Genomic DNA, 20088 nt, shown 5'->3' with positions numbered 1-20088 from the left:
GAGACACACCTCTACTGGTCTCCATGGACAGAAGATCCCTCTGAGCCTGTATGGAGCAGCCAAAGTCACACCTCTGCTGGTCTCCATGGACAGAAGATCCCTCTGACCCTGTATGGAGTAGCCAAAGTCGCACCTCTGCTGGTCTCCATGGACAGAAGATCCCGCTGACCCTGTATGAAGCAGCCAATGTCGCACCTCTGCTGGTCTCCATGGACAGACGATCCCTCTGACCCTGTGTGGAGCAGCCAAAGTCGCACCTCTACTGATCCGTATAGACAGAAGATCCCTCTGACCCAGTATGGAGCAGCCAAAGTCACACCTCTGCTGGTCTCCATGGACAGAAGATCCCTCTGACCCTGTTTGGAGCAGCCAAAGTCACACCTCTGCTGGTCTCCATGGACAGAAGATCCCTCTGGCCCTGAATGGAGCAGTGAAAGTCACACCTCTGCTGGTCTCCATGGACAGAAGCTCCCTCTGACCCTGTATGGAGAAGCCAAAGTTGCACCTCTACTGATCCGTATAGACAGAAGATTATTCTGACCCTGTATGGAGCAGCCAAAGTCGCACCTCTGCTGGTCTCCATGGACAGAAGATCCCTCTGACCCTGTTTGGAGCAGCCAAAGTCACACCTCTGCTGGTCTCCATGGACAGAAGATCCCTCTGACCCTGTATGGAGCAGCCAAAGTCGCACCTCTACTGATCCGTATAGACAGAAGATCCCTCTGACCCTGTATCGAGCAGCCAAAGTCACACCTCTGCTGGTCTCCATGGACAGAAGATCCCTCTGACCCTGTATGGAGCACCCAAAGTCGCAACTCTGTTGGTCTCCATGGACGGAAGATCCCTCTGACCCTGTATGGAACAGCCAAAGTCACACCTCTGCTGGTCTCCATGGACAGAAGATCCCGCTGACCCTGAATGGAGCAGCCAAAGTCGCACCTCTGCTGATCTCCATGGACAGAAGATCCCGCTGACCCTGTATGGAGCAGCCAAAGTCACACCTATGCTGGTCTCCATGGACAGAAGATCCTTCTGACCCTGTATGGAGCAGCCAAAGTCACACCTCTGCTGGTCTCTATGGACAGAAGATCCCTCTGACCCTGTATGGAGCACCCAAAGTCGCAACTCTGTTGGTCTCCATGGACAGAAGATCCCTCTGACCCTGTATGGAACAGCCAAAGTCACACCTCTGCTGGTCTCCATGGACAGAAGATCCCGCTGACCCTGAATGGAGCAGCTAAAGCCGCACCTCTGCTGATCTCCATGGACAGAAGATCCCGCTGACCCTGTATGGAGCAGCCAAAGTCACACCTCTGCTGGTCTCCATGGACAGAAGATCTCTCTGACCCTGTATGGAGCAGCCAAAGTCGCACCTCTGCTGGTCTCCATGGACAGAAGATCCCTCTGACCCTGTATGGAGCAGCCAAAGTCGCACCTCTGCTGGTCTCCATGGACAGAAGATCCCTCTGACCCTGTATGGAACAGCCAAAGTCACACCTCTGCTGGTCTCCATGGACAGAAGATCCCGCTGACCCTGAATGGAGCAGCCAAAGTCGCACCTCTGCTGATCTCCATGGACAGAAGATCCCGCTGACCCTGTATGGAGCAGCCAAAGTCGCACCTCTGCTGGTCTCCATGGACAGAAGATCCCTCTGACCCTGTATGGAGCAGCCAAAGTCGCACCTCTGCTGGTCTCCATGGACAGAAGATCCCGCTGACCCTGTATGGAGCAGCCAATGTCGCACCTCTGCTTGTCTCCATGGACAGACGATCCCTCTGACCCTGTATGGAGCAGCCAAAGTCGCACCTCTACTGATCCGTATAGACAGAAGATCCCTCTGACCCTGTATGAAGCAGCCAAAGTTGCACCTCTGCTGGTCTCCATGGACAGAAGATCCCTCTGACCCTGTTTGGAGCAGCCAAAGTCACACCTCTGCTGGTCTCCATGGACAGAAGATCCCTCTGACCCTGTATGGAGCAGCCAAAGTCGCACCTCTACTGATCCGTATAGACAGAAGATCCCTCTGACCCTGTATGGAGCAGCCAAAGCCGTACTTCTCCTGGTCTCAATGGACAGAAGATCCCTCTGACCCTGTATGGAGCAGCCAAAGTCTTACCTCTGCTGGTCTCCATGGACAGAAGAACTCTCTGCCCTTGTAGAGACCGGCCAAAGTCACACCTCTGCTGGTCTCCATGGACAGAAGATCCCTTTGACCCTGTATGGAGCAGCCAAAGTCACACCTCTACTGATCCGTATAGACAGAAGATCCCTCTGCCCTTGTAGGGACCGGCCAAAGTCACACCTCTGCTGGTTTCCATGGACAGAAGATCCCTCTGCCCTTGTAGGGACCGGCCAAAGTCACACCTCTGCTTTTCTCCATGGACAGAAGATCCCTCTGCCCTTGTAGGGACCGGCCAAAGTCACACCTCTGCAGGTCTACATGGACAGAAGATCCCTCTGCCCTTGTAGGGACCGGCCTAAGTCACACCTCTGTGTGTCTCCATTGCCAGAAGATCCCTCTGCCCTTGTAGGGACCGGCCAAAGTCACACTTCTGCTGGTCTCCATTGCCAGAAGAGCCATCTGTTCCTTATGGAGCAGCCAAAGTCACACCTCTGCTGGTCTCCATTGCCAGAAGAGCCATCTGTCCCTTATGGACCAGTCAAAGTCACACCTCTGCTGGTCTCCATTGCCAGAAGAGCCATCTGTCCCTTATGGAGCAGCCACAGTCACACCTCTGCTGGTCTCCATAACCAGAAGATACCTCTGACCCTGTTTGGACCAGCCAAAGTCATACCTCTGCTGGTCTCCATTGCCAGAAGATTCCTCTGCCCTTGTAGGGACCGGCCTAAGTCACACCTCTGCTGGTCTCCATTGCCAGAAGATCCCTCTGCCCTTGTAGGGACCGGCCAAAGTCACACCTCCGCTGGTCTCCATGGACAGAAGATCCCTCTGACCATGTAGGGACAGGCCGAAGTGACACCTCTGCTGGTCTCCATGGACAGAAGATCCCTCTGTCCCTTATGGAGCAGCCAAAGTCACGCCTCTGCTGGTCTCCATGGACAGAAGATCCCTCTGACCCTGTATGGAGCAGCCAAACTCGCACCTCTGCTGGTCTCCATGGACAGAAGATCCCGCTGACCCTGTATGGAGCAGCCAATGTCGCACCTCTGCTGGTCTCCATGAACAGAAGATCCCCCTGACCCTGTATGGAGCAGCCACAGTCACACCGCTGCTGGTCTCCATGGACAGAAGATCCCTCTGACTCTGTATGGAGCAGCCAAAGTCACGCCTCTGCTGGTCTCCATGGACAGAAGATCCCTCTGACCCTGTATGGAGCAGCCAAAGTCACGCCTCTGCTGGTCTCCATGGACAGAAGATCCCTCTGACCCTGTATGGAGCAGCCAAAGTCATGCCTCTGCTGGTCTCCATGGACAGAAGATCCCTCTGACCCTGTATGGAGCAGTCAAAGTCGCACCTCTGCTGGTCTCCATGGACAGAAGATCCCGCTGACCCTGTATGGAGCAGCCAATGTCGCACCTCTGCTGGTCTCCATGGACAGAAGATCCCTCTGACCCTGTATGGAGCAGCCAAAGTCACACCTATGCTGGTCTCCATGGACAGAAGATCCCTCTGACCCTGTATAGAGCAGCCAAAGTCACGCCTCTGCTGGTCTCCATGGACAGAAGATCCCTCTGACCCTGTATGGAGCAGCCAAAGTCATGCCTCTGCTGGTCTCCATGGACAGAAGATCCCTCTGACCCTGTATGGAGCAGTCAAAGTCGCACCTCTGCTGGTCTCCATGGACAGAAGATCCCGCTGACCCTGTATGGAGCAGCCAATGTCGCACCTCTGCTGGTCTCCATGGACAGAAGATCCCTCTGACCCTGTATGGAGCAGCCAAAGTCACACCTATGCTGGTCTCCATGGACAGAAGATCCTTCTGACCGTGTATGGAGCAGCCAAAGTCACACCTCTGCTGGTCTCCATGGACAGAAGATCCCGCTGACCCTGAATGGAGCAGCCAAAGTCGCACCTCTGCTGATCTCCATGGACAGAAGATCCCGCCGACCCTGTATGGAGCAGCCAAAGTCACACCTCTGCTGGTCTCCATGGACAGAAGATCTCTCTGACCCTGAATGGAGCAGCCAAAGTCGCACCTCTGCTGGTCTCCATGGACAGAAGATCCCTCTGACCCTGTATGGAGCAGCCAAAGTCACACCTATGCTGGTCTCCATGGACAGAAGATCCTTCTGACCCTGTATGGAGCAGCCAAAGTCACACCTCTGCTGCTCTCCATGGACAGAAGATCCCTCTGACCCTGTATGGAGCACCCAAAGTCGCACCTCTGCTGGTCTCCATGGACAGAAGATCCCTCTGACCCTGTATGGAACAGCCAAAGTCACACCTCTGCTGGTCTCCATGGACAGAAGATCCCGCTGACCCTGAATGGAGCAGCCAAAGTCGCACCTCTGCTGATCTCCATGGACAGAAGATCCCGCTGACTCTGTATGGAGCAGCCAAAGTCACACCTCTGCTGGTCTCCATGGACAGAAGATCCCTCTGACCCTGTATGGAGCAGCCAAAGTCACACCTCTGCTGGTCTTAATGGACAGACGATCCCTCTGACCCTGTATCGAGCAGCCAAAGTCACACCTCTGCTGGTCTCCATGGACAGAAGATCCCTCTGACCCTGTATGGAGCACCCAAAGTCGCAACTCTGTTGGTCTCCATGGACAGAAGATCCCTCTGACCCTGTATGGAACAGCCAAAGTCACACCTCTGCTGGTCTCCATGGACAGAAGATCCCGCTGACCCTGAATGGAGCAGCCAAAGTCGCACCTCTGCTGATCTCCATGGACAGAAGATCCCTCTGACCCTGTATGGAGCAGCCAAAGTCACACCTTTGCTGGTCTCCATGGACAGAAGATCTCTCTGACCCTGTATGGAGCAGCCAAAGTCGCACCTCTGCTGGTCTCCATGGACAGAAGATCCCTCTGACCCTGTATGGAGCAGCCAAAGTCACACCTATGCTTGTCTCCATGGACAGAAGATCCTTCTGACCCTGTATTGAGCAGCCAAAGTCACACCTCTGCTGGTCTCCATGGACAGAAGATCCCTCTGACCCTGTATGGAGCACCCAAAGTCGCAACTCTGTTGGTCTCCATGGACAGAAGATCCCGCTGACCCTGAATGGAGCAGCCAAAGTCGCACCTCTGCTGATCTCCATGGACAGAAGATCCCGCTGACCCTGTATGGAGCAGCCAAAGTCACACCTCTACTGATCCGTATAGACAGAAGATCCCTCTGCCCTTGTAGAGACCAGCCAAAGTCACACCTCTGCTGGTCTCCATGGACAGAAGATCCCTCTGACCCTGTATGGAACAGCCAAAGTCACACCTCTGCTGGTCTCCATGGACAGAAGATCCCGCTGACCCTGAATGGAGCAGCCAAAGTCGCACCTCTGCTGATCTCCATGGACAGAAGATCCCGCTGACCCTGTATGGAGCAGCCAAAGTCACACCTCTGCTGGTCTCCATGGACAGAAGATCTCTCTGACCCTGTATGGAGCAGCCAAAGTCGCACCTCTGCTGGTCTCCATGGACAGAAGATCCCTCTGACCCTGTATGGAGCAGCCAAAGTCGCACCTCTGCTGGTCTCCATGGACAGAAGATCCCTCTGACCCTGTATGGAACAGCCAAAGTCACACCTCTGCTGGTCTCCATGGACAGAAGATCCCGCTGACCCTAAATGGAGCAGCCAAAGTCGCACCTCTGCTGATCTCCATGGACAGAAGATCCCACTGACCCTGTATGGAGCAGCCAAAGTCACACCTCTGCTGGTCTCCATGGACAGAAGATCCCTCTGACCCTGTTAGGAGCAGCCAAAGTCACACCTCTGCTGGTCTCCATGGACAGAAGATCCCTCTGACCCTGTATGGAGCAGCCAAAGTCGCACCTCTACTGATCCGTATAGACAGAAGATCCCTCTGACCCTGTATGGAGCAGCCAAAGCCGCACTTCTGCTGGTCTCAATGAACAGAAGATCCCTCTGACCCTGTATGGAGCAGCCAAAGTCTTACCTCTGCTGGTCTCCATGGACAGAAGATCCCTTTGACCCTGTATGGAGCAGCCAAAGTCACACCTCTACTGATCCGTATAGACAGAAGATCCCTCTGCCCTTGTAGGGACCGGCCAAAGTCACACCTCTGCTGGTTTCCATGGACAGAAGATCCCTCTGCCCTTGTAGGGACCGGCCAAAGTCACACCTCTGCTTTTCTCCATGGACAGAAGATCCCTCTGCCCTTGTAGGGACCGGCCAAAGTCACACCTCTGCAGGTCTACATGGACAGAAGATCCCTCTGCCCTTGTAGGGACCGGCCTAAGTCACACCTCTGTGTGTCTCCATTGCCAGAAGATCCCTCTGCCCTTGTAGGGACCGGCCAAAGTCACACTTCTGCTGGTCTCCATTGCCAGAAGAGCCATCTGTCCCTTATGGAGCAGCCAAAGTCACACCTCTGCTGGTCTCCATTGCCAGAAGAGCCATCTGTCCCTTATGGACCAGTCAAAGTCACACCTCTGCTGGTCTCCATTGCCAGAAGAGCCATCTGTCCCTTATGGAGCAGCCACAGTCACACCTCTGCTGGTCTCCATAACCAGAAGATACCTCTGACCCTGTTTGGACCAGCCAAAGTCATACCTCTGCTGGTCTCCATTGCCAGAAGATTCCTCTGCCCTTGTAGGGACCGGCCTAAGTCACACCTCTGCTGGTCTCCATTGCCAGAAGATCCCTCTGCCCTTGTAGGGACCGGCCAAAGTCACACCTCTGCTGGTCTCCATGGACAGAAGATCCCTCTGACCAAGTAGGGACAGGCCGAAGTGACACCTCTGCTGGTCTCCATGGACAGAAGATCCCTCTGTCCCTTATGGAGCAGCCAAAGTCACGCCTCTGCTGGTCTCCATGGACAGAAGATCCCTCTGACCCTGTATGGAGCAGCCAAACTCGCACCTCTGCTGGTCTCCATGGACAGAAGATCCCGCTGACCCTGTATGGAGCAGCCAATGTCGCACCTCTGCTGGTCTCCATGAACAGAAGATCCCCCTGACCCTGTATGGAGCAGCCACAGTCACACCGCTGCTGGTCTCCATGGACAGAAGATCCCTCTGACTCTGTATGGAGCAGCCAAAGTCACGCCTCTGCTGGTCTCCATGGACAGAAGATCCCTCTGACCCTGTATGGAGCAGCCAAAGTCACGCCTCTGCTGGTCTCCATGGACAGAAGATCCCTCTGACCCTGTATGGAGCAGCCAAAGTCATGCCTCTGCTGGTCTCCATGGACAGAAGATCCCTCTGACCCTGTATGGAGCAGTCAAAGTCGCACCTCTGCTGGTCTCCATGGACAGAAGATCCCGCTGACCCTGTATGGAGCAGCCAATGTCGCACCTCTGCTGGTCTCCATGGACAGAAGATCCCTCTGACCCTGTATGGAGCAGCCAAAGTCACACCTATGCTGGTCTCCATGGACAGAAGATCCTTCTGACCCTGTATGGAGCAGCCAAAGTCACACCTCTGCTGGTCTCCATGGACAGAAGATCCCGCTGACCCTGAATGGAGCAGCCAAAGTCGCACCTCTGCTGATCTCCATGGACAGAAGATCCCTCTGACCCTGTATGGAGAAGCCAAAATCACGCCTCTGCTGGTCTCCATGGACAGAAGATCCCTCTGACCCTTATGGAGCAGCCAAAGTCACACCTCTGCTGGTCTCCATGGACAGAAGATCCCTCTGACCCTGTATGGAGCAGCCAAAGTCACGCCTCTGCTGGTCTCCATGGACAGAAGATCCCTCTGACCCTGTATGGAGCAGCCAAAGTCATGCCTCTGCTGGTCTCCATGGACAGAAGATCCCTCTGACCCTGTATGGAGCAGTCAAAGTCGCACCTCTGCTGGTCTCCATGGACAGAAGATCCCGCTGACCCTGTATGGAGCAGCCAATGTCGCACCTCTGCTGGTCTCCATGGACAGAAGATCCCTCTGACCCTGTATGGAGCAGCCAAAGTCACACCTATGCTGGTCTCCATGGACAGAAGATCCTTCTGACCGTGTATGGAGCAGCCAAAGTCACACCTCTGCTGGTCTCCATGGACAGAAGATCCCGCTGACCCTGAATGGAGCAGCCAAAGTCGCACCTCTGCTGATCTCCATGGACAGAAGATCTCTCTGACCCTGAATGGAGCAGCCAAAGTCGCACCTCTGCTGGTCTCCATGGACAGAAGATCCCTCTGACCCTGTATGGAGCAGCCAAAGTCACACCTATGCTGGTCTCCATGGACAGAAGATCCTTCTGACCCTGTATGGAGCAGCCAAAGTCACACCTCTGCTGCTCTCCATGGACAGAAGATCCCTCTGACCCTGTATGGAGCACCCAAAGTCGCACCTCTGCTGGTCTCCATGGACAGAAGATCCCTCTGACCCTGTATGGAACAGCCAAAGTCACACCTCTGCTGGACTCCATGGACAGAAGATCCCGCTGACCCTGAATGGAGCAGCCAAAGTCGCACCTCTGCTGATCTCCATGGACAGAAGATCCCGCTGACTCTGTATGGAGCAGCCAAAGTCACACCTCTGCTGGTCTCCATGGACAGAAGATCCCTCTGACCCTGTATGGAGCAGCCAAAGTCACACCTCTGCTGGTCTCCATGGACAGACGATCCCTCTGACCCTGTATCGAGCAGCCAAAGTCACACCTCTGCTGGTCTCCATGGACAGAAGATCCCTCTGACCCTGTATGGAGCACCCGAAGTCGCAACTCTGTTGGTCTCCATGGACAGAAGATCCCTCTGACCCTGTATGGAACAGCCAAAGTCACACCTCTGCTGGTCTCCATGGACAGAAGATCCCGCTGACCCTGAATGGAGCAGCCAAAGTCGCACCTCTGCTGATCTCCATGGACAGAAGATCCCGCTGACCCTGTATGGAGCAGCCAAAGTCACACCTTTGCTGGTCTCCATGGACAGAAGATCTCTCTGACCCTGTATGGAGCAGCCAAAGTCGCACCTCTGCTGGTCTCCATGGACAGAAGATCCCTCTGACCCTGTATGGAGCAGCCAAAGTCACACCTATGCTTGTCTCCATGGACAGAAGATCCTTCTGACCCTGTATTGAGCAGCCAAAGTCACACCTCTGCTGGTCTCCATGGACAGAAGATCCCTCTGACCCTGTATGGAGCACCCAAAGTCGCAACTCTGTTGGTCTCCATGGACAGAAGATCCCGCTGACCCTGAATGGAGCAGCCAAAGTCGCACCTCTGCTGATCTCCATGGACAGAAGATCCCGCTGACCCTGTATGGAGCAGCCAAAGTCACACCTCTACTGATCCGTATAGACAGAAGATCCCTCTGCCCTTGTAGAGACCAGCCAAAGTCACACCTCTGCTGGTCTCCATGGACAGAAGATCCCTCTGACCCTGTATGGAACAGCCAAAGTCACACCTCTGCTGGTCTCCATGGACAGAAGATCCCGCTGACCCTGAATGGAGCAGCCAAAGTCGCACCTCTGCTGATCTCCATGGACAGAAGATCCCGCTGACCCTGTATGGAGCAGCCAAAGTCACACCTCTGCTGGTCTCCATGGACAGAAGATCTCTCTGACCCTGTATGGAGCAGCCAAAGTCGCACCTCTGCTGGTCTCCATGGACAGAAGATCCCTCTGACCCTGTATGGAGCAGCCAAAGTCGCACCTCTGCTGGTCTCCATGGACAGAAGATCCCTCTGACCCTGTATGGAACAGCCAAAGTCACACCTCTGCTGGTCTCCATGGACAGAAGATCCCGCTGACCCTGAATGGAGCAGCCAAAGTCGCACCTCTGCTGATCTCCATGGACAGAAGATCCCACTGACCCTGTATGGAGCAGCCAAAGTCACACCTCTGCTGGTCTCCATGGACAGAAGATCCCTCTGACCCTGTATGGAGCAGCCAAAGTCGCACCTCTGCTGGACTCCATGGACAGAAGATCCCGCTGACCCTGTATGGAGCAGCCAATGTCGCACCTCTGCTGGTCTCCATGGACAGACGATCCCTCTGACCCTGTATGGAGCAGCCAAAGTCGCACCTCTACTGATCCGTATAGACAGAAGATCCCTCTGACCCTGTATGAAGCAGCCAAAGTTGCACCTCTGCTGGTCTCCATGGACAGAAGATCCCTCTGACCCTGTTTGGAGCAGCCAAAGTCACACCTCTGCTGGTCTCCATGGACAGAAGATCCCTCTGACCCTGTATGGAGCAGCCAAAGTCGCACCTCTACTGATCCGTATAGACAGAAGATCCCTCTGACCCTGTATGGAGCAGCCAAAGCCGCACTTCTGCTGGTCTCAATGGACAGAAGATCCCTCTGACCCTGTATGGAGCAGCCAAAGTCTTACCTCTGCTGGTCTCCATGGACAGAAGAACTCTCTGCCCTTGTAGAGACCGGCCAAAGTCACACCTCTGCTGGTCTCCATGGACAGAAGATCCCTTTGACCCTGTATGGAGCAGCCAAAGTCACACCTCTACTGATCCGTATAGACAGAAGATCCCTCTGCCCTTGTAGTGACCGGCCAAAGTCACACCTCTGCTGGTTTCCATGGACAGAAGATCCCTCTGCCCTTGTAGGGACCGGCCAAAGTCACACCTCTGCTGGTCTCCATGGACAGAAGATCCCTCTGACCCTGTATGGAGCACCCAAAGTCGCAACTCTGTTGGTCTCCATGGACAGAAGATCCCTCTGACCCTGTATGGAACAGCCAAAGTCACACCTCTGCTGGTCTCCATGGACAGAAGATCCCGCTGACCCTGAATGGAGCAGCCAAAGTCGCACCTCTGCTGATCTCCATGGACAGAAGATCCCGCTGACCCTGTATGGAGCAGCCAAAGTCACACCTTTGCTGGTCTCCATGGACAGAAGATCTCTCTGACCCTGTATGGAGCAGCCAAAGTCGCACCTCTGCTGGTCTCCATGGACAGAAGATCCCTCTGACCCTGTATGGAGCAGCCAAAGTCACACCTATGCTTGTCTCCATGGACAGAAGATCCTTCTGACCCTGTATTGAGCAGCCAATGTCACACCTCTGCTGGTCTCCATGGACAGAAGATCCCTCTGACCCTGTATGGAGCACCCAAAGTCGCAACTCTGTTGGTCTCCATGGACAGAAGATCCCGCTGACCCTGAATGGAGCAGCCAAAGTCGCACCTCTGCTGATCTCCATGGACAGAAGATCCCGCTGACCCTGTATGGAGCAGCCAAAGTCACACCTCTACTGATCCGTATAGACAGAAGATCCCTCTGCCCTTGTAGAGACCAGCCAAAGTCACACCTCTGCTGGTCTCCATGGACAGAAGATCCCTCTGACCCTGTATGGAACAGCCAAAGTCACACCTCTGCTGGTCTCCATGGACAGAAGATCCCGCTGACCCTGAATGGAGCAGCCAAAGTCGCACCTCTGCTGATCTCCATGGACAGAAGATCCCGCTGACCCTGTATGGAGCAGCCAAAGTCACACCTCTGCTGGTCTCCATGGACAGAAGATCTCTCTGACCCTGTATGGAGCAGCCAAAGTCGCACCTCTGCTGGTCTCCATGGACAGAAGATCCCTCTGACCCTGTATGGAGCAGCCAAAGTCGCACCTCTGCTGGTCTCCATGGACAGAAGATCCCTCTGACCCTGTATGGAACAGCCAAAGTCACACCTCTGCTGGTCTCCATGGACAGAAGATCCCGCTGACCCTGAATGGAGCAGCCAAAGTCGCACCTCTGCTGATCTCCATGGACAGAAGATCCCACTGACCCTGTATGGAGCAGCCAAAGTCACACCTCTGCTGGTCTCCATGGACAGAAGATCCCTCTGACCCTGTATGGAGCAGCCAAAGTCGCACCTCTGCTGGTCTCCATGGACAGAAGATCCCGCTGACCCTGTATGGAGCAGCCAATGTCGCACCTCTGCTGGTCTCCATGGACAGACGATCCCTCTGACCCTGTATGGAGCAGCCAAAGTCGCACCTCTACTGATCCGTATAGACAGAAGATCCCTCTGACCCTGTATGAAGCAGCCAAAGTTGCACCTCTGCTGGTCTCCATGGACAGAAGATCCCTCTGACCCTGTTTGGAGCAGCCAAAGTCACACCTCTGCTGGTCTCCATGGACAGAAGATCCCTCTGACCCTGTATGGAGCAGCCAAAGTCGCACCTCTACTGATCCGTATAGACAGAAGATCCCTCTGACCCTGTATGGAGCAGCCAAAGCCGCACTTCTGCTGGTCTCAATGGACAGAAGATCCCTCTGACCCTGTATGGAGCAGCCAAAGTCTTACCTCTGCTGGTCTCCATGGACAGAAGAACTCTCTGCCCTTGTAGAGACCGGCCAAAGTCACACCTCTGCTGGTCTCCATGGACAGAAGATCCCTTTGACCCTGTATGGAGCAGCCAAAGTCACACCTCTACTGATCCGTATAGACAGAAGATCCCTCTGCCCTTGTAGTGACCGGCCAAAGTCACACCTCTGCTGGTTTCCATGGACAGAAGATCCCTCTGCCCTTGTAGGGACCGGCCAAAGTCACACCTCTGCTTTTCTCCATGGACAGAAGATCCCTCTGCCATTGTAGGGACCGGCCAAAGTCACACCTCTGCAGGTCTACATGGACAGAAGATCCCTCTGCCCTTGTAGGGACCGGCCTAAGTCACACCTCTGTTGGTCTCCATTGCCAGAAGATCCCTCTGCCCTTGTAGGGACCGGCCAAAGTCACACTTCTGCTGGTCTCCATTGCCAGAAGAGCCATCTGTCCCTTATGGAGCAGCCAAAGTCACACCTCTGCTGGTCTCCATTGCCAGAAGAGCCATCTGTCCCTTATGGACCAGTCAAAGTCACACCTCTGCTGGTCTCCATTGCCAGAAGAGCCATCTGTCCCTTATGGAGCAGCCACAGTCACACCTCTGCTGGTCTCCATGGACAGAAGATCCCTCTGACCCTGTATGGAGCAGCCAAAGTCGCACCTCTGCTGGTCTCCATGGACAGAAGATCCCTCTGACCCTGTATGAAGCAGCCAAAGTCGCACCTCTGCTGGTCTCCATGGACAGAAGAACTCTCTGCCCTTGTAGAGACCGGCCAAAGTCACACCTCTGCTGGTCTCCATGGACAGAAGATCCCTTTGACCCTGTATGGAGCAGCCAAAGTCGCACCTCTACTGATCCGTATAGACAGAAGATCCCTCTGACCCTGTATGGAGCAGCCAAAGCCGCACTTCTGCTGGTCTCCATGGACAGAAGATCCCTCTGACCCTGTATGGAGCAGCCAAAGTCGCACCTCTGCTGGTCTCCATGGACAGAAGAACTCTCTGCCCTTGTAGGGACCGGCCAAAGTCACACCTCTGCTGGTCTCCATGGACAGAAGATCCCTCTGCCCTTGTAGGGACCGGCCAAAGTCACACCTCTGCTTTTCTCCATGGACAGAAGATCCCTCTGCCCTTGTAGGGACCGGCCAAAGTCACACCTCTGCCGGTCTACATGGACAGAAGATCCCTCTGCCCTTGTAGGGAATGGCCTAAGTCACACCTCTGTTGGTCTCCATTGCCAGAAGATCCCTCTTCCCTTGTAGGGACCGGCCAAAGACACACCTCTGCTGGTCTCCATTGCCAGAAGAGCCATCTGTCCCTTATGGAGCAGCCAAAGTCACACCTCTGCTGGTCTCCATTGCCAGAAGAGCCATCTGTCCCTTATGGACCAGTCAAAGTCACATCTCTGCTGGTCTCTATTGCCAGAAGAGCCATCTGTCCCTTATGGAGCAGCCACAGTCACACCTCTGCTGGTCTCCATTGCCAGAAGAGCCATCTGTCCCTTATGGACCAGTCAAAGTCACACCTCTGCTGGTCTCCATTGCCAGAAGAGCCATCTGTCCCTTATGGAGCAGCCACAGTCACACCTCTGCTGGTCTCCATAACCAGAAGATCACTCTGCCTTTGCACAGACTGGCCAAAGTCACACCTCTGCTGGTCTCCATTGCCAGAAGATTCCTCTGCCCTTGTAGGGACCGGCCTAAGTCACACCTCTGCTGGTCTCCATTGCCAGAAGATCCCTCTGCCCTTGTAGGGACCGGCCAAAGTCACACCTCTGCTGGTCTCCATGAACAGAAGATCCCTCTGACCATGTAGGGACAGGCCGAAGTGACACGTCTGCTGGTCTCCATGGACAGAAGATCCCTCTGTCCCTTATGGAGCAGCCAAAGTCACACGTCTGCTGGTCTCCATGGACAGAAGATCCCTCTGACCCTGTATGGAGCAGCCAAAGTCACACCTCTGCTGGTCTCCATGGACAGAAGATCCCTCTGACCCTGTATGGAGCAGCCAAAGTCATGCCTCTGCTGGTCTCCATGGACAGAAGATCCCTCTGACCCTGTATGGAGCAGCCAAACTCGCACCTCTGCTGGTCTCCATGGACAGAAGATCCCGCTGACCCTGAATGGAGCAGCCAATGTCGCACCTCTGCTGGTCTCCATGGACAGAAGATCCCCCTGACCCTGTATGGAGCAGCAACAGTCACACCTCTGCTGGTCTCCATGGACAGAAGATCCCTCTAACTCTGTATGGAGCAGCCAAAGTCACGCCTCTGCTGGTCTCCATGGACAGAAGATCCCTATAACCCTGTATGGAGAAGCCAAAATCATGCCTCTGCTGGTCTCCATGGACAGAAGATCCCTCTGACCCTTATGGAGCAGCCAAAGTCACACCTCTGCTGGTCTCCATGGACAGAAGATCCCTCTGACCCTGTATGGAGCAGCCAAAGTCACGCCTCTGCTGGTCTCCATGGACAGAAGATCCCTCTGACCCTGTATGGAGCAGCCAAAGTCATGCCTCTGCTGGTCTCCATGGACAGAAGATCCCTCTGACCCTGTATGGAGCAGCCAAAGTCGCACCTCTGCTGGTCTCCATGGACAGAAGATCCCGCTGACCCTGTATGGAGCAGCCAATGTCGCACCTCTGCTGGTCTCCATGGACAGAAGATCCCTCTGACCCTGTATGGAGCAGCCAAAGTCACACCTATGCTGGTCTCCATGGACAGAAGATCCTTCTGACCCTGTATGGAGCAGCCAAAGTCACACCTCTGCTGGTCTCCATGGACAGAAGATCCCTCTGACCCTGTATGGAGCAGCTAAAGTCACACCTCTGCTGGTCTCAATGGACAGAAGATTCCTCTGATCCTGTATGAAGCATCCAAAGTCACACCTCTGCTGGTCTCCATGGACAGAAGATCCCTCTGACCCTGTTTGGAGCAGCCAATGTCACACCTCTGCTGGTCTCCATGGACAGAAGATCCCTCTGACCCTGTATGGAGCAGCCAAAGTCGCACCTCTGCTGGTCTCCATGGACAGAAGAACTCTCTTCCCTTGTAGAGACCGGCCAAAGTCACACCTCTGCTGGTCTCCATGGACAGAAGATCCCTTTGACCCTGTATGGAGCAGCCAAAGTCGCACCTCTACTGATCCTTATAGACAGAAGATCCCTCTGCCCTTGTAGGGACCGGCCAAAGTCACACCTCTGCTGGTCTCCATGGACAGAAGATCCCTCTGCCCTTGTAGGGACCCGCCAAAGTCACACCTCTGATTTTCTCCATGGACAGAAGATCCCTCTGCCCTTGTAGGGACCGGCCAAAGTCACACCTCTGCTGGTCTACATGGACAGAAGATCCCTCTGCCCTTGTAGGAAACGGCCTAAGTCACACCTCTGTTGGTCTCCATTGCCAGAAGATCTCTCTGCCCTTGCAGGGACCGGCCAAAGTCACACCTCTGCTGGTCTCCATTGCCAGAAGAGCCATCTGTCCCTTATGGAGCAGCCAAAGTCACACCTCTGCTGGTCTCCATTGCCAGAAGAGCCATCTGTCCCTTATGGACCAGTCAAAGTCACACCTCTGCTGGTCTCTATTGCCAGAAGAGCCATCTGTCCCTTATGGAGCAGCCACAGTCACACCTCTGCTGGTCTCCATTGCCAGAAGAGCCATCTGTCCCTTATGGACCAGTCAAAGTCACACCTCTGCTGGTCTCCATTGCCAGAAGAGACATCTGTCCCTTATGGAGCAGCCACAGTCACACCTCTGCTGGTCTCCATAACCAGAAGATCCCTCTGACCCTGTTTGGACCAGCCAAAGTCATACCTCTGCTGGTCTCCATTGCCAGAAGATCACTCTGCCTTTGTACGGACTGGCCAAAGTCACACCTCTGCTGGTCTCCATTGCCAGAAGATTCCTCTGCCCTTGTAGGGACCGGCCTAAGTCACACCTCTGCTGGTCTCCATTGCCAGAAGATCCCTCTGCCCTTGTAGGGACCGGCCAAAGTCACACCTCTGCTGGTCTCCATGGACAGAAGATCCCTCTGACCATGTAGGGACAGGCCGAAGTGACACCTCTGCTGGTCTCCATGGACAGAAGATCCCTCTGTCCCTTATGGAGCAGCCAAAGTCACACGTCTGCTGGTCTCCATGGACAGAAGATCCCTCTGACCCTGTATGGAGCAGCCAAAGTCACGCCTCTGCTGGTCTCCATGGACAGAAGATCCCTCTGACCCTGTATGGAGCAGCCAAAGTCATGCCTCTGCTGGTCTCCATGGACAGAAGATCCCTCTGACCCTGTATGGAGCAGCCAAACTCGCAACTCTGCTGGTCTCCATGGACAGAAGATCCCGCTGACCCTGTATGGAGCAGCCAATGTCGCACCTCTGCTGGTCTCCATGGACAGAAGATCCCCCTGACCCTGTATGGAGCAGCCACAGTCACACCTCTGCTGGTCTCCATGGACAGAAGATCCCTCTGACTCTGTATGGAGCAGCCAAAGTCACGCCTCTGCTGGTCTCCATGGACAGAAGATCCCTCTGACCCTGTATGGAGAAGCCAAAATCACGCCTCTGCTGGTCTCCATGGACAGAAGATCCCTCTGACCCTTATGGAGCAGCCAAAGTCACACCTCTGCTGGTCTCCGTGGACAGAAGATCCCTCTGACCCTGTATGGAGCAGCCAAAGTCACGCCTCTGCTGGTCTCCATGGACAGAAGATCCCTCTGACCCTGTATGGAGCAGCCAAAGTCATGCCTCTGCTGGTCTCCATGGACAGAAGATCCCTCTGACCCTGTATGGAGCAGCCAAAGTTGCACCTCTGCTGGTCTCCATGGACAGAAGATCCCTCTGACCCTGTATGGAGCAGCCAAAGTCACACCTATGCTGGTCTCCATGGACAGTAGATCCTTCTGACCCTGTATGGAGCAGCCAAAGTCACACCTCTGCTGGTCTCCATGGACAGAACATCCCTCTGACCCTGTATGGAGCAGCTAAAGTCACACCTCTGCTGGTCTCAATGGACAGAAGATTCCTCTGACCCTGTATGGAGCAGCCAAAGTCACACCTATGCTGGTCTCCAGGGACAGAAGATCCCTCTGACCCTATAGGGAGTAGCCAAAGTCGCACCTCTACTGATCCGTATAGACTGAAGATCCCTCTGACCCTGTATGGAGCAGCCAAAGTCACACCTCTGCTGGTCTCCATGGACAGAAGATCCCTCTGACCCTGTATGGAGCAGCCAAAGTCACACCTCTGCTGGTCTCCATGGACAGGAGATCCTTCTGACCCTGTATGGAGCAGCCAAAGTCACACCTCTGCTGGTCTCCATGGACAGAAGATCCCTCTGACCCTGTATGGAGCAGCCAAAGTCGCACCTCTACTGATCCGTATAGACAGAAGATCCCTCTGACCCTGTATGGAGCAGCCAAAGTCACACCTGTGCTGGTCTCCATGGATAGAAGATCCCTCTGCCCTTGTAGGGACCGGCCAAAGTCACACCTCTGCTGGTCTCTATGGACAGAAGATTCCTCTGCCCCTTGTAGGGACCGGCCAAAGTCACACCTCTGCTGGTCTCCATTGCCAGAAGATCCCTCTACCCCTGTATGGAGCAGCCACAGTCACACCTCTGCTTGTCTCCATGGACAGAAGAACCCTCGGACCCTGTATGGAGCACCCAAAGTCGCACCTCTGGTGTTCTCCATGGACAGAAGATCCCTCTGACCCTGTATGGAGCAGCCAAAGTCGCACCTCTGCTGGTCTCCATGGACAGAAGATTCCTGTGACCCTCTATGGAGCAGCCAAAGTCGCACCTCTGCTGGTCTCCATGGACAGAAGATCCCTCTGACCCTGTATGGAGCAGCCAAAGTCACACCGCTGCTGGTCTCCATGGACAGACGATCCCTCTGACCCTGTATGGTGCAGCCAAAGTCACACCTCTGCTGATCTCCATGGACAGAAGATCCCTCTGACCCTATATGGAGCAGCCAATGTCACACCTCTGCTGGTCTCCATGGACAAAAGATCCCTCTGACCCTGTATGGAGCAGCCAAAGTCACACCTCTGCTAGTCTCCATGGACAGAAGATCCCTCTGACTCTGTATGGAGCAGCCAAAGTCACACCTCTGCTGGTCTCCATGGACAGAAGATCCCTCTGACGCTGTATGAAGCAGCCAAAGTCGCACCTCTACTGATCCGTATAGACAGAAGATCCCTCTGACCCTGTATGGAGCAGCCAAAGTCGCACCTCTACTGATCCGTATAGACAGAAGATCACTCTGACCCTGTATGGAGCAGCCAAAGTCACACCTCTGCTGGTCTCCATGGACAGAAGATCCCTCTGACCCTGTATGGAGCAGCCAAAGTCACACCTCTGCTGGTCTCCATGGACAGAAATTCCCTCTGACCCTGTATGGAGCAGCCAAAGTCACACCATTGGTGGTCTCCATGGCAATAAGATACCTCTGACCCTGTATGGAGCAGCCAAAGTCGCACCTCTACTGATCCGTATAGACAGAAGATCCCTCTGACCCTGTATGGAGCAGCCAATGTCACACCTCTGCTGGTCTCCATGGACAGAAGATCCCTCTGACCCTGTATGGAGCAACCAAAGTCGCTGGTCTCCATGGACAGAAGAACTCTCTGCCCTTGTAGAGACCGGCCAAAGTCACACCTCTGCTGGTCTCCATGGACAGAAGATCCCTTTGACCCTGTATGGAGCAGCCAAAGTCGCACCTCTACTGATCCGTATAGACAGAAGATCCCTCTGCCCTTGTAGGGACCGGACAAAGTCACACCTCTGCTGGTCTCCATGGACAGAAGATCCCTCTGCCCTTGTAGGGACCGGCCAAAGTCACACCTCTGCTTTTCTCCATGGACAGAAGATCCCTCTGCCCTTGTAGGGACCGGCCAAAGTCACACCTCTGCTGGTCTACATGGACAGAAGATCCCTCTGCCCTTGTAGGGAACGGCCTAAGTCACACCTCTGTTGGTCTCCATTGCCAGAAGATCCCTCTGTCCCTTATGGAGCAGCCAAAGTCACACCTCTGCTGGTCTCCATTGCCAGAAGAGCCATCTGTCCCTTATGGAGCAGCCAAAGTCACACCTCTGCTGGTCTCCATTGCCAGAAGAGCCATCTGTCCCTTATGGAGCAGCCAAAGTCACACCTCTGCTGGTCTCCATTGCCAGAAGAGCCATCTGTCCCTTATGGACCAGTCAAAGTCACACCTCTGCTGGTCTCCATTGCCAGAAGAGCCATCTGTCCCTTATGGAGCAGCCACAGTCATACCTCTGCTGGTCTCCATAACCAGAAGATCCCTCTGACCCTGTTTGGACCAGCCAAAGTCATACCTCTGCTGGTCTCCATTGCCAGAAGATCACTCTGCCTTTGTAGGGACTGGCCAAAGTCACACCTCTGCTGGTCTCCATTGCCAGAAGATTCCTCTGCCCTTGTAAGGACCGGCCTAAGTCACACCTCTGCTGGTCTCCATTGCCAGAAGATCCCTCTGCCCTTGTAGGGACCGGCCAAAGTCACACCTCTGCTGGTCTGCATGGACAGTAGATCCCTCTGACCATGTAGGGACAGGCCGAAGTGACACCTCTGCTGGTCTCCATGGACAGAAGATCCCTCTGTCCCTTATGGAGCAGCCAAAGTCACACGTCTGCTGGTCTCCATGGACAGAAGATCCCTCTGACGCTGTATGAAGCAGCCAAAGTCGCACCTCTACTGATCCGTATAGACAGAAGATCCC

This window comes from Triturus cristatus, chromosome 1_1, assembly GCF_964204655.1.
Source record: "Triturus cristatus chromosome 1_1, aTriCri1.1, whole genome shotgun sequence".
NCBI lineage: Eukaryota > Metazoa > Chordata > Amphibia > Caudata > Salamandridae > Triturus > Triturus cristatus.
This window is presented reverse-complemented; position numbering follows the sequence as displayed.